Genomic DNA, 11,791 nt, shown 5'->3' with positions numbered 1-11,791 from the left:
TTGTTTCTGTTTCTTGAGGAAAGTGATATTTCTTTCTTCCTTTCTTCCTTTCTTTCTTTCTTTCTTTCTTTCTTTCTCTCTTTCTTTCATCTCATATCTGTCTGTCTGTCTGTCTGTCTATCTGTCTGTCTGTCTGTCTGCCTGTCTGTCCGTCTGTCTGTCTGTGACATGGCTTGTGTTGTGTTTGTACTGAAGTCCATGTACAGTCTGCCTTCCTGTGCAACGCAGCCCCCGTTGGCCTTTCATCTGAGTTCAGCGGCCGCCTTTCTCACACAGATGAATGTGTTTCTGTGAAAAGAGCCGGAATGGCTGTCACTTCTCCTGGCACGGCGGAGAAACAAACAAAAACCCCTACTCCTTTAAGGAAGCTGGCGCAGGCGCCTCCCATCGGACACAAACACTACAGAGTCAGAAGCACAAATAGCCTCAAAAGCTTAACACTCTCCCTTTCATGCAGAAAAAGCTTGGCATGACTGGCCCTACTCATGCACACAGAGAAACACAAAGTGGAGAGGTGCAGAGTAAATGACATACTCGAGCTCGACTGAGGTGTGCTCATTGTTGTGGTCTCTCCCCCCAAAAAAAGTGTTAGAATTCAACTAATCCCTCACAAACTCAGCATCCTCCCCTGCTGTTGCTTTTGCAGTGAGGTTCTCAATATGGCTCCTACACAACACCTTGCCAATTCTCTGTATTCGCCACAATGGGTAATGTGCCTGTTAATACGAGGCGTTTTTCAGGTAACTCTTTTCTGCTGCAGCCAAGGCTCTTCCAAGACAGGAGCAGGTGTACCATCAAAGAGCAATTATCTGCCAGCAGAACACAGAACCTAGCAGGCACACAGTGGCGAATATCATCAGCTTTGCTTTAATGCATTCACAGTTTATGCACACCTTTTACTCCATGCATGGGACGTGTGATGTGTGTGTGAGTGCAGATGCTGAAATATAAGAAAACAAACTTGTCATGACGTCCCCCACGCAGACGTATGAGCGTAGACTTCCTCTTCCATTCCAAAACCACACTCAGCCGAGGAAATTTTCAATTTCCTCACACCTGTAAACATGCTGTTTTACCTCGGCTCCTTTGATCTTCAAACAGGCCAGAGCTGTGCCCCGGGGGGACGCAGTGCAGAAAGGGTGACTGGGTGGTGTGTGTTTTTATGTTTTATAGGGACGCTGGCAAGTAATGGAACATACCTCTTGGCCATTTTTTTTGCATTTTCATATTTTAAGCTCACGCTGGAAAAAGTCTGCCACACGTTCCTCCTCATTAGAGGTGCCATATCGTGGAAAAGCACACTTTTTCAGTGCTTGTGCACATATATTTGGGTATCTGGAGTGCCTACCAACCCACAAACTGTAAAACAAGACAACCCAGACAGTTTTTTTTGGCTCCCCTTCCTATGTCACATACAGGCTCATAGCATAGCTTTAGAACTGCCTTTGTGTTCCAATACTACCATACTATTTCTGCAGTATGCCAAAAATACCAGGATGTCATACTACATCTATTCTGACCCACAATCCTCTGGGCAGCGGATATATGAGCAAGAGGGTCAAGGTTCAAGACTAGGGCTGTCAAACGCTTAAAATATTTAATTACGATTAATTGCATGATTGGTCATGATTATTTGCGATTAATCGCAAATTTTTGTATCTGTTCAAAATGCAACTTAGATGGAGTATTTAATACTCTTATCAACATGGGAGTGGATAATTTGATTGCTTTATGCAAATGTATGTATATATTTATTATTGGAAATCGATTAACAACACAAAACAATGACAAATATTGTCCAGAAACCCTCACAGGTACTGCATTTAGCATAAAAAATATGGTTAAATCATACCATGGCAAACTCAAGCCCAACAGGCAACAACAGCTGTCAGTGTGCTGACTTGACTATGACTTGCCCAAAACTGCATGTGATTATCATAAAGATAAGATAAGATAAGATAAGATAAGATAAGATAAGATATTCCTTTATTAGTCCCGCAGTGGGTATGTCTGTAAAGGGGATACTCGTGGGTATCCATAGAACCCATTTTCATTCACATATCTTGAGGTCAGAGGTCAAGGGACCCCTTTGAAAATGGCAATGACAGTTTTTCCTCGCCAAAATTTAGCACAAGTTTGGAGCATTATTTAATCTCAAAGCTAGTAAGAAATGGTTATTACCAATGGATTTCTTAGGTTTTATAGTTTCATATGATGTTTAGCTTTAAAACTGAGTCTGCTACAACCTCCAAAAGACCGATTGCCTTAATGCGTTAAAGAAATTAGTGGCGTTAGAATGAATTTGCATTAACGTGTTATCGCATTAACTTTGACAGCCCTATTCAAGACACAATGTGTGCGTACTGCACGCAACAGTATACGTACTTTGGGAGGGCAGCTGCAGTTTGTATTAAAAGTAAAACGAAAAAGTATGCGATTTGGTACGTAACCTACCTTTGCAAAGGTACACCATATTTTTCTCACAAGCAATTCAGAGCAGACTGCGCTTTTTCTGGAGGGCTCTTAAAGAGACAGGCACTAAAACGGAGCGTTTCAGAAAGAGGGTGAATACAGGTATATTCAGACTGTATGAGAAAAGTAATGTGTTTTTTAAACATTAAAGCATGTAAACATGTTCTAGTAGAAACCCAAAATACAAATATGAACCTGAAAATAAGCATGATATATCCCCTTTAAGAAACCACCTCAGATGAAGCTGATGCGAGACCAATGTCAGACCTAGCTCAGAGTCGAGTTCAAGAGGCCAGATCAGGACCAAACTAGGGACCATGATCTTCACTGAAAACTGAATTACAAAGTGCTGCTTTAGCTCCATTTAAATCCATTATTTCAGCTTTGCAGGAAAACTAAAAATACAGCTAAAAGACTAACACGGTCAGGACAAATATATTTGGCACTTTTGATCATAGTGCTTACTTGTTTTAAGTTGGAAAAAAAAATAAGACAAAAAACGAATGAAGTGTGAGACAGAGTGTGAGTACCAGTGCTTTGTTTTGACACATTATTGGCTCAATCGGTCCTGTGTGAAAATGTGATCATGGTGAACAGCCCGGCTTTTGTCGTCTGCAAGATGTTAGTCAATATCGTTATTTAAAAAGACAGCATTGATAAGCCATTAAAGGAAGCACATTTGTGATTTTTCATCATCTTCAATAGTGAACGGCATTTGATTTGTTTTCTCTGACGTTGACAACAAAACGCTCATAAAGACGTGGAATCTGCGAACCAGCTCTCCTGGTTGATCTTTCCTGTCTGAACATTCATTGTGACACATTAGAAAAAGTTTCAGAAGGGCTGTTTTTGTTTATGCCAGTGAACCTGGGTGTGAGCACGCCTCCCCCCTCTGCTGTCACTCACATTCAATCTGAGGAAGTGATCAGAAAACAAGAGTCAGCGCTCATATTCAAATAGATTTATATGACATGACACAGGAATGAGTTGAATATGCCCCCTACTACTCCCCCTACACACACACTAGCCTCCCAGCCATCTGTCACCTGCTCCGCTTTCTCTTCTTTTCACAAACTGTTTATTGATTTCTCTCTAAAATCTTACAAGACAACCCCTTGACACAAGCTTAATCTAAAGGAAAAACAGCGACGTGAGTTCTCAGCGAACCCTCCCTTCACTTTGAGATGATTTAATTTGTGATGTGTTGTGACACGACTGTGTTGAATGTTTAATGTCTTAAAACACATCGGTGGCAAAAGGCTGTCTGACTTTTTCCACAGGTTTATCTAATGAGACAGAAATGAAAGAGGACAGGGATCAAACCAGTTGCAGTCCCCCATGATACAGACTCTTATTCAGTAAGTCATTATCACTCTGATCTTAACAGCGTTTCCACTGTCTGCTTCTCTCCAGAGGGTTCCATTCACCGGGGGAGAGAGACAAACAAATAGCACACTGGTGTAGGCTTTGTCACATGCAAATCAGCACTGCTCAACTTTTTTTTTTTTTTTTTTGCATTTCCTTAAAAAACAGCATTTGGTCACTAGATTGATACAGGCTGTTGATTGTATTTCTTCCTGAATGTTATATTTGATTGTAAATCTGAAGAGGTCAGGCACTTTTTTTCCAGCTTCAACAGTGCTAGCCTTTCTCCGCAGGGTGCCGCTCAGATTGCACCCCATAGACATCGTCAGTTCTCTCAGAAGAGGCTATGGTTTCTAGCCTCTAGTTCTCGAGTTTAGTGGGCTGGAAGGAGCTAATTTGATTGACTTTCACCTCCATTTTTTTCGCTCTCTCTCTCTCTCTCCCTTATTCCTCGCAGTCCCCTGACAGTGAGAGACCTTTCTGGTCAGTGAGTGTATTGACTGGCAGTCAGCTGGCACTTGACATGTCAATGCCCAGTCCAGTCCAGTCCTGTTAGAGTCCGGGTGTTTTTGTGTATTTCTCATTGACGGGATTGATTTTTTTGCCAGCAATCTAACAGGTTACAGCAGTGTTATCCATTGTGTAAGGCTCCTCAAGATAGTACCCCAGTATGACTATAACACTGGATAAATTAACAGTTTATAATTTTGTTCTGTTAATTTCCTTTCATTTAGCAGGCATTTATTTATAGGCATAACAGAATAAAGTGCCACAGGTTAATGCGCATTTTGTTGAACTTCTCTACCCGGATTGCCTGTTGTTATGCAAAGATGTTCCTTTTCCTACATCAACCTCTGATTTAATCTCAGCCATTTGGCCCTGAAATGTAAAACCAAACAAAAGCAACTGAAGCCACGCAAACATCTGCTGTTCAGGTAAGAAAACCACTTAGTTACTTAGTTACTCTGGCTCAAATAATTACGGGTGGCCATCGAATTCTAATTTTAAGCGTCTTTGAGTCCTTGAAAAGCGCTATCTAAGTTGAATTTATTATTATTATTAAGACATCAACCACATTGTCGAAATCATCAAAATAATCAGCCATGACATTACAATTTTTTTTAGATAACACTAAGCTACTCTTTCTATACTCCAACACAACAAACTCTGCCCGGTTGGCACACCATGGATGTATTCCACTATTCCACCATTTTGTTCCGACGACACGTCAAATCGCCAGATTTCAGAATGAGACTTCTCCTTGAGCAAAACTCTTTCCATAATGTTAGACACTTCTAATAACAATCAGAGCATGTCACGGCAAAACAAGCACTTTTATTGGACGTAAATGACGGCGCCAGCTTGCCCCAATAGGATTGCATGGCGGCCATATGAGCAGCTGCTGTCTACAGCGCTCTCCTTCAATACTGGACCAATTTTCAGAAATTGTTGTCCCTATAAGTCAGTTAGACACAAAAACATGGGAAAAGATTGAAAAATACCTAGGTTACCCTTTATGTGCTCTTTGAGCAGACATTCAAAATTGTATTTGTAAATGCTCCTGTTACTTTGCTTGTGAGGTATTAAGTGTAAACATGCACCTTCAGTAGTAAAATGAGTTGCAATTCATTTTGTGAAAGTTTTAAGACCATATTTTTTACCCATTGAAAGGCCAGTGACAAGGCCAAAAATTGAGTGGCATCATACTGATGGATAGTAGCGTGCTATGTCTGCCTACATGTGTGATAAAAAGTGTCAAGGTACCACGCATTCGTCAGTGTGCTTTTACTCTTCTCGATGTCAGGTTTATGCATATCTTTTTTTGAAGGATCCATATTTGTCTTGCGGAACATGAATATAAACATGACTCCAAAAAAAACGCCTCACGCATGGCTCTTTTCAGTGCTCCGCTGCAGACTGACATCCCCTCCTGTCTCCTGTTTTCTCCGCTCACCTGCAAAGGAGGCGTTGATGGGTGCGCGATGCCCTGCTTCAGGAGTGTTGGCTAAGTTTACTTCCCACCTAGAGTCTCCTGAGTCGGGGGAACTGAGGCTTGCCCCTCTGGAACGTCCCCCCCCTCCTGGTCCAGGAGAGCCATGCGGGAGCCCCTGTCCCACCAACACTTGAGAAATAAATCAGACACACTGTTGACAGCCGCTTACAGTGAAGCAGGAGGATGGGGAATTACATGAAAAGAGCGGTATTCATGACAGATATTTTCACGGCTGGTGGAAATAAATAAGATTTGGAGGAGGGGCTTTTTTTTTTATTTGAAGGGAAAACAGTTTAAACACACTCAGATTGAATGAGAAATTCCCCCATGTGTTAAATATTTGGAAAGTGTCATTGCTGGCTGTTGATAAAAGACAATCCTGTGCTGCATCGGGGAACAATGTAGATGACACATTGAGAAGCATCCTTGTTTTTTGTCAGATGCACAGAGAGTTTCGCCGAGAATAACAGCCCCTCTCCCCTCCCTGTGTGCTTTAACACTACACATGCACAACCTCTCTCGCTGCCTTAGATATGCCGTATTTAATGGAGAGGCTATAGACGGGGTGGTGTGAAGCTAAGGGTGGAATTACTAAAGCTTTAAAACTGATACCTTTGGGACTTAGGCCCTAATCAGGTGGCTGAGGTGACAGAGCCATGGGCAAGAGTAGAATTATGACGATTATGCGTGTTAGCACATGTCTGAGGGTGGAGTGGACAGACAGACAGATGAGTTCATCAGTGGCAGGGGTAGCTAGCTCCCATGCTGATCAGTAACTACCACACTATGTCCTCATGGCCTCTCATTAAAAGTGAAGGGAGAGTAATGGCCTATGTACACACAGGTTGTCTTGCAGAATGATTTTAAAGGGAATTCTCCATGATCAACTTATCCTCATGCAACGGTTCATATGATTAATATGAAACGTATTCCTAATTTTTTGTGCATTTCCCTACGAATGTCCAGCAACGTGTCAATTTCCGCCCATTACATACATACTGTCTTTTCAAAATAAACTTCCGTCTTCACAGGAAACAACTTTGTTAGGTTTAGGCAACATAACTACTTAGTTAGGTTTAAGAAAAGATTGTGATTTGGGTTAAAATAACTCTGGAAGTGGCGTAACAAAAGTACGGAAGTTACGTGACGGCAAGGAAAAGATTGACTAGGTTAGGATTAGTCAACAAAACTACTTAGCTAGGTTTAGGAAAAGATCGACTTAGTTTGGTTTAGGCAAAAAAACTACTTAGGTTTAGGAAAAGATCAACTTGGTTTGGTTTAGGCAAAAAAAAATACTTAGTTAGATTTAGGAAATGATCGACTTGGTTAGGTTTAGGCAAAAAAACTCCTTAGGTTTAGGAAAAGATCGACTTGGTTTGGTTTAGGCAACAAAACTACTTAGTTAGGTTTAGGAAAAGATCAACTTGGTTAGGTTTAGGCAAAAAAACGACTTAGGTTTAGGAAAAGATCGACTTGGTTTGGTTTAGGCAAAAAAACTTCTTAGTTAGGTTTAGGAAAAGATCGACTTGGTTTGGTTTAGGCAACAAAACTACTTAGTTAGGTTTAGGAAAAGATCGACTAGGTTTGGTTTAGGCAACAAAACTACTTAGTTAGGTTTAGGAAAAGATCAACTTGGTTAGGTTTAGGCAACAAAACTACTTAGTTAAGTTTAGGAAAATATCGTGGTTATGATTAGAATAACTCCGGAAGTGGTGTAACTTAAGTGCGGAAGTTACGTGATGGCAAGGAAAAGATCGACTTGGGTGAAGTTTAGGCAAAAATGTTACTTAGTTAGGTTTAGGAAAAGATTGTGGTTTGAGTTAAAATAACTCCAGAAGTGGCGTTACTTAAGTATGGAAGTTACGTGACAAATAAATCAACGTTGACTTTTGGTTTCACACGGGATACGGACAACGGCCTCCTCCCTACTTGGCGTTTGGCACACTTTATGCTTCCTGGTTCACCATTATGTTGATTACATAAGAATTGAGTTTGTAGGGTATATACGAATTACAGTGCATTCCTTTTCATAGGTATAGCTACGAACGGTGTAAGAGAACAGCCTGCCATGATTGATATTGGCTTTTTCAATGTTTTTCCTAATACAGTCAAAAAACACTGAACTGTAAACCTCACGGCGTGTTATACTGTCCGTTAAGGTCACACATCACAAGCATGCGCTAAATAAAAAACACTCTTTTCCACAATTTGAGATTTTGACTTTGTAACATGACTTTGTTATTAAAAAAAGCATAATGCTAGCAGATAACCTCTGGGAAGGAGGCTCGTCAACATTGAGCTTGTCTTTCAACATGTGTGTGAAAACATTTCATGCTTTCTGACCGTGTGTGACCCTGCATTGTCAGAGGAAAATGCACTGTAAGCTGGTCGGCATGTCAAGCCACAGTATGGGGTCCTTACTTGTGCTATAATCCCAGCCATGGCCTTTTAACCCTCTACGGCTCGCCATCTTCTCCACTGCTCTCCCCTCTCTCCGCACCTGACAGTGGAACACGGAAAAACAAATGGAGACCTTGAAAACCATAAGGCACTCCTTGTTTGCCCTCTAAGTTGTGCTTTTTTTTTCACAGCCTGTGTTTGTTTGTAGATTTACTTGTGTTTTGTTTATAAATGTAATATCTTTGGCTCAGTTGGCCCTTCCAAATTCACATGCAGCCTGGGGATGGTATTGATTTGCTGTTTGCAGAGTCTGTCTCATCTCTGATACAAGGGCTGCAGTTTATATGTAGGTGAATGTTTTCCCACCTGTCAGAAAGTCAACTCAAGATGAGATCCTGCTTGACATTAAAGTGAGTCTTTAGATGCAGACTTGTCTTTTACAGTCTTATGTGACTACTTTGAAAGATATACCCCAGAGTTTATTTTGCAAAAATGTCTCCAAAATGAAGTTGTATAAGCTTTGGAATGGATTTCTTATTGTCAGTCACAAGATTGTATGATTTAAATCTTGTTCTGATATTATTTAACCAGCCATTCATTGCTTTACATTAGACACTGATAATTAATTCTAGGATTAAGATCTGCCATCACACTTTATTGCTCTCCTACATCACAAGTACAGCTACTCCGTGAACTTGATTTCACTTTTCTCCCTTACCTCCCACCATCCCCCCTACTTTTACTAATAAAGCCATGTTCCCTGCTGATGGAAAATTGTCAGTTTACCTCGAGCTGCAGGGGGCCTGGCAATCAGCCCTTAGAAAAGCAGTGCCAGGTTAACCTGCTGTGATAGTGGACTCTAGGGACAGTGCCCCACCTCTGCCTGACATGCAGGGGCTCCGCTCACCAATAAGAGGCATGCCTAACGCACAATAGAGTTGTTACCAGCCTCTTCAGTTTAACGTTATAAACAACAACCTTCTGGTCGGACCCGTGCATGCTCAAAATTGTTTCATTATTTTCCATATACCGTCTGATTGAAATTTTGATTGTGACGAGGATTGCGCACAGTGTTTGCTTCTTTTATCGAAGCGTTTTTTCTTCTACTTTCTAATTTCATGTGAATGCGTGATTGTTTTGATTGCCTTGCTCAGTCTTGTAGAACCTTCTAGGTATAAGCCAACAAAAGCGCCATGCATTAGAAACACAAAGGGAAGCTTTTGAGAGTCAATCTCGCCAATCTCCTAGAGGAACTGTTAATGGGACACTGGCAAGTATGGGGGGCTGAGAAGTCTAGGATGGAGATGCATTTCTACACCTCTCCGCTGAACTACAGGGCCAGGCTGAATATAGGGAATCACACAGCTTGAACAATACACGGTGCTTCTTAACCTGAGCACTCCATAGCATTCCTAATGCAGATGCTCTCTGAATCACTAGCAATGCAGAATTGTAAGAGCAATGGAATTGGACAATTTGCCCGTCGTTGGATTTACATGCATGTCTATGCACTAGAGTATTTACATCACAATACACAGCCACCAATGGGCCCACAATGCAAATTTGTTTTCATGTAGAGCATGGAGATTGAGGAGGGGGGTGGGGGGAGGGGGGGGGGGGGGGGGGGAGAGTGTTGAATTGCTCTGCTATTTTTCTTCCAGCTACAGATGGAGCACCAGTTTACCCTCACAGAAGGGGTCATTATCAATCAGACCCCGGAACATACTGCAGTGTTTGGTCAGTTTATGTAGCTACAGCTATACTGCAAGCTTGAAGTGTGTAGCTGGCCTGGTGTCAAGATGCGAGGTGTCATCTGCAAGCTAATCACATTTTTCATGCAAACCCCTTCGTATTGACCACATTTGGTTTAATGAAGTGAATTAATTAGACTGAGCTGAATTTGGGAACTCAAGCAACCAGGTTGCGATGTGCCACATTCTGCTTGGCTTCTTGTTTCTGTCTTCGTCTCATGCAACTACTTTTTGACGCTCAATTAATTAATAGCCATTGGACGGCATTTTAATACAGTTCAATGTGGAGTTGATTTCACATGATGTGCTCATTATGTTTATGCTTGCAAGATGTTTCCGTATAGTTTTATTTAAAATATAATATAAAATGTCTCATTTGTATCCATGCTACAATGCGGCAATGGCTCTAGGAATGGCAATGTAAGACAGTTGGTCGGTCCACCACTTTAGTCCAGACTGAAATATCTTAACAACTACAGAATGAAATATAGATTGCCATAAAATTTGGTATAGATATCCCTGGTGCCCAGAGGATGAAGGTTAATGACCTTGGTAGCGCCACTATCGGGTCAAAGTCTTCACTCATTCTGTGAAATATCTCAACATCTACTAGATGGATTGGCACATTTTGCAGAGACATTCGTAGCTCCCAAGGATTGACTGCTAATGACTTTGGTGATCCGCTGACTTTTCGTCTAGCGCCACCATGAGTGGTAAATACTTTGGTTTATGATTAAATTCCTGCAAAGGTAATGACATTTAGACACTGCTGCATATTCTTCTTTCATAATGCTTCCTGTTCCATATCTACAAGGATGACTCCACGTCCTTCTCCGGAGTAAATATAGATTTAAAGAGGAGGCATTTTTTTATATTTTAGCACTCAGCGAAAACTTGTCGACAACAAGTGTCTCATAAAGCTTCCATACTATCATGCTGCTGCCGTTTTGATGGAGTGGGTGATCGGATTCCCAGAATATGCCTCCCCGCGTGCTGTTGTCTGCCACTTAATTAGCCTCCAGTTTTAGCACCACATGCTTCTCAGGTACATTTGTTTGTGTTTGTGTGCGTATGCAGCTGAGAAAGCGAAAGCAGGTGTCGTTTGTTTTGTAAATTGTAATTGTTGTGTTTATGTTTGTTTATGTGCAGATATATACCCATGTGTGCGAAAAGGAGGTGAGACTACAGCGTGTTGCTTACATGTGTCTTCTCATTTAACCATAAATTAACTCGTGTAAATCACTCTGAAAATGATACTTTCTGTCAAAAAACAACATTTTGAAACATAACAGATGCAGATTTTGAGCTTAAATTGGAACGTAGACACAGGAGGCATGTTGTTTTTATGATGGAAAAGTTATTCCACGAGAACAAATATCATGGAAGCAGAAAATGAAACGTAGCCTGAATGCATTCGTTGGCTTTCTCACTTCAGATAAATTAATGTTTACCCTCTTTGGCCCCTGGCTTTAATTTGTGAGCGAGGCTGACCTGACACTGTGTTGGGATATTCATTGCATCCCTTTTAGTCAATTCATTTAATTATGCCATTCTGCCCAGGGTGCCAGCAACAGAGCAGCATCTGAATGTTGCTTCTTCAATCTGCATGTATAAACAATGTCAGCAGCCAGGAGGAGCCTAGATGACCAATAGATTGGTTCATGCATTACTTGCATGTGTGTTTGCGTGATCACCATGTGCGTGGAGCGGCAGCTGAGTTTCACGGAGTACCAAGTTGATCCGCGTGTGGAGTAAATGGCAAGAGGCCTCCTCTGTGCCACACAAACTCTGTTAATTGGGAGGAAACAGC

This window comes from Sebastes fasciatus, chromosome 14 (assembly GCF_043250625.1).
Source record: "Sebastes fasciatus isolate fSebFas1 chromosome 14, fSebFas1.pri, whole genome shotgun sequence".
Lineage (NCBI taxonomy): Eukaryota > Metazoa > Chordata > Actinopteri > Perciformes > Sebastidae > Sebastes > Sebastes fasciatus.
The sequence above is the reverse complement of the archived record's forward strand: the minus strand, read 5'-3'. Positions refer to the sequence as shown.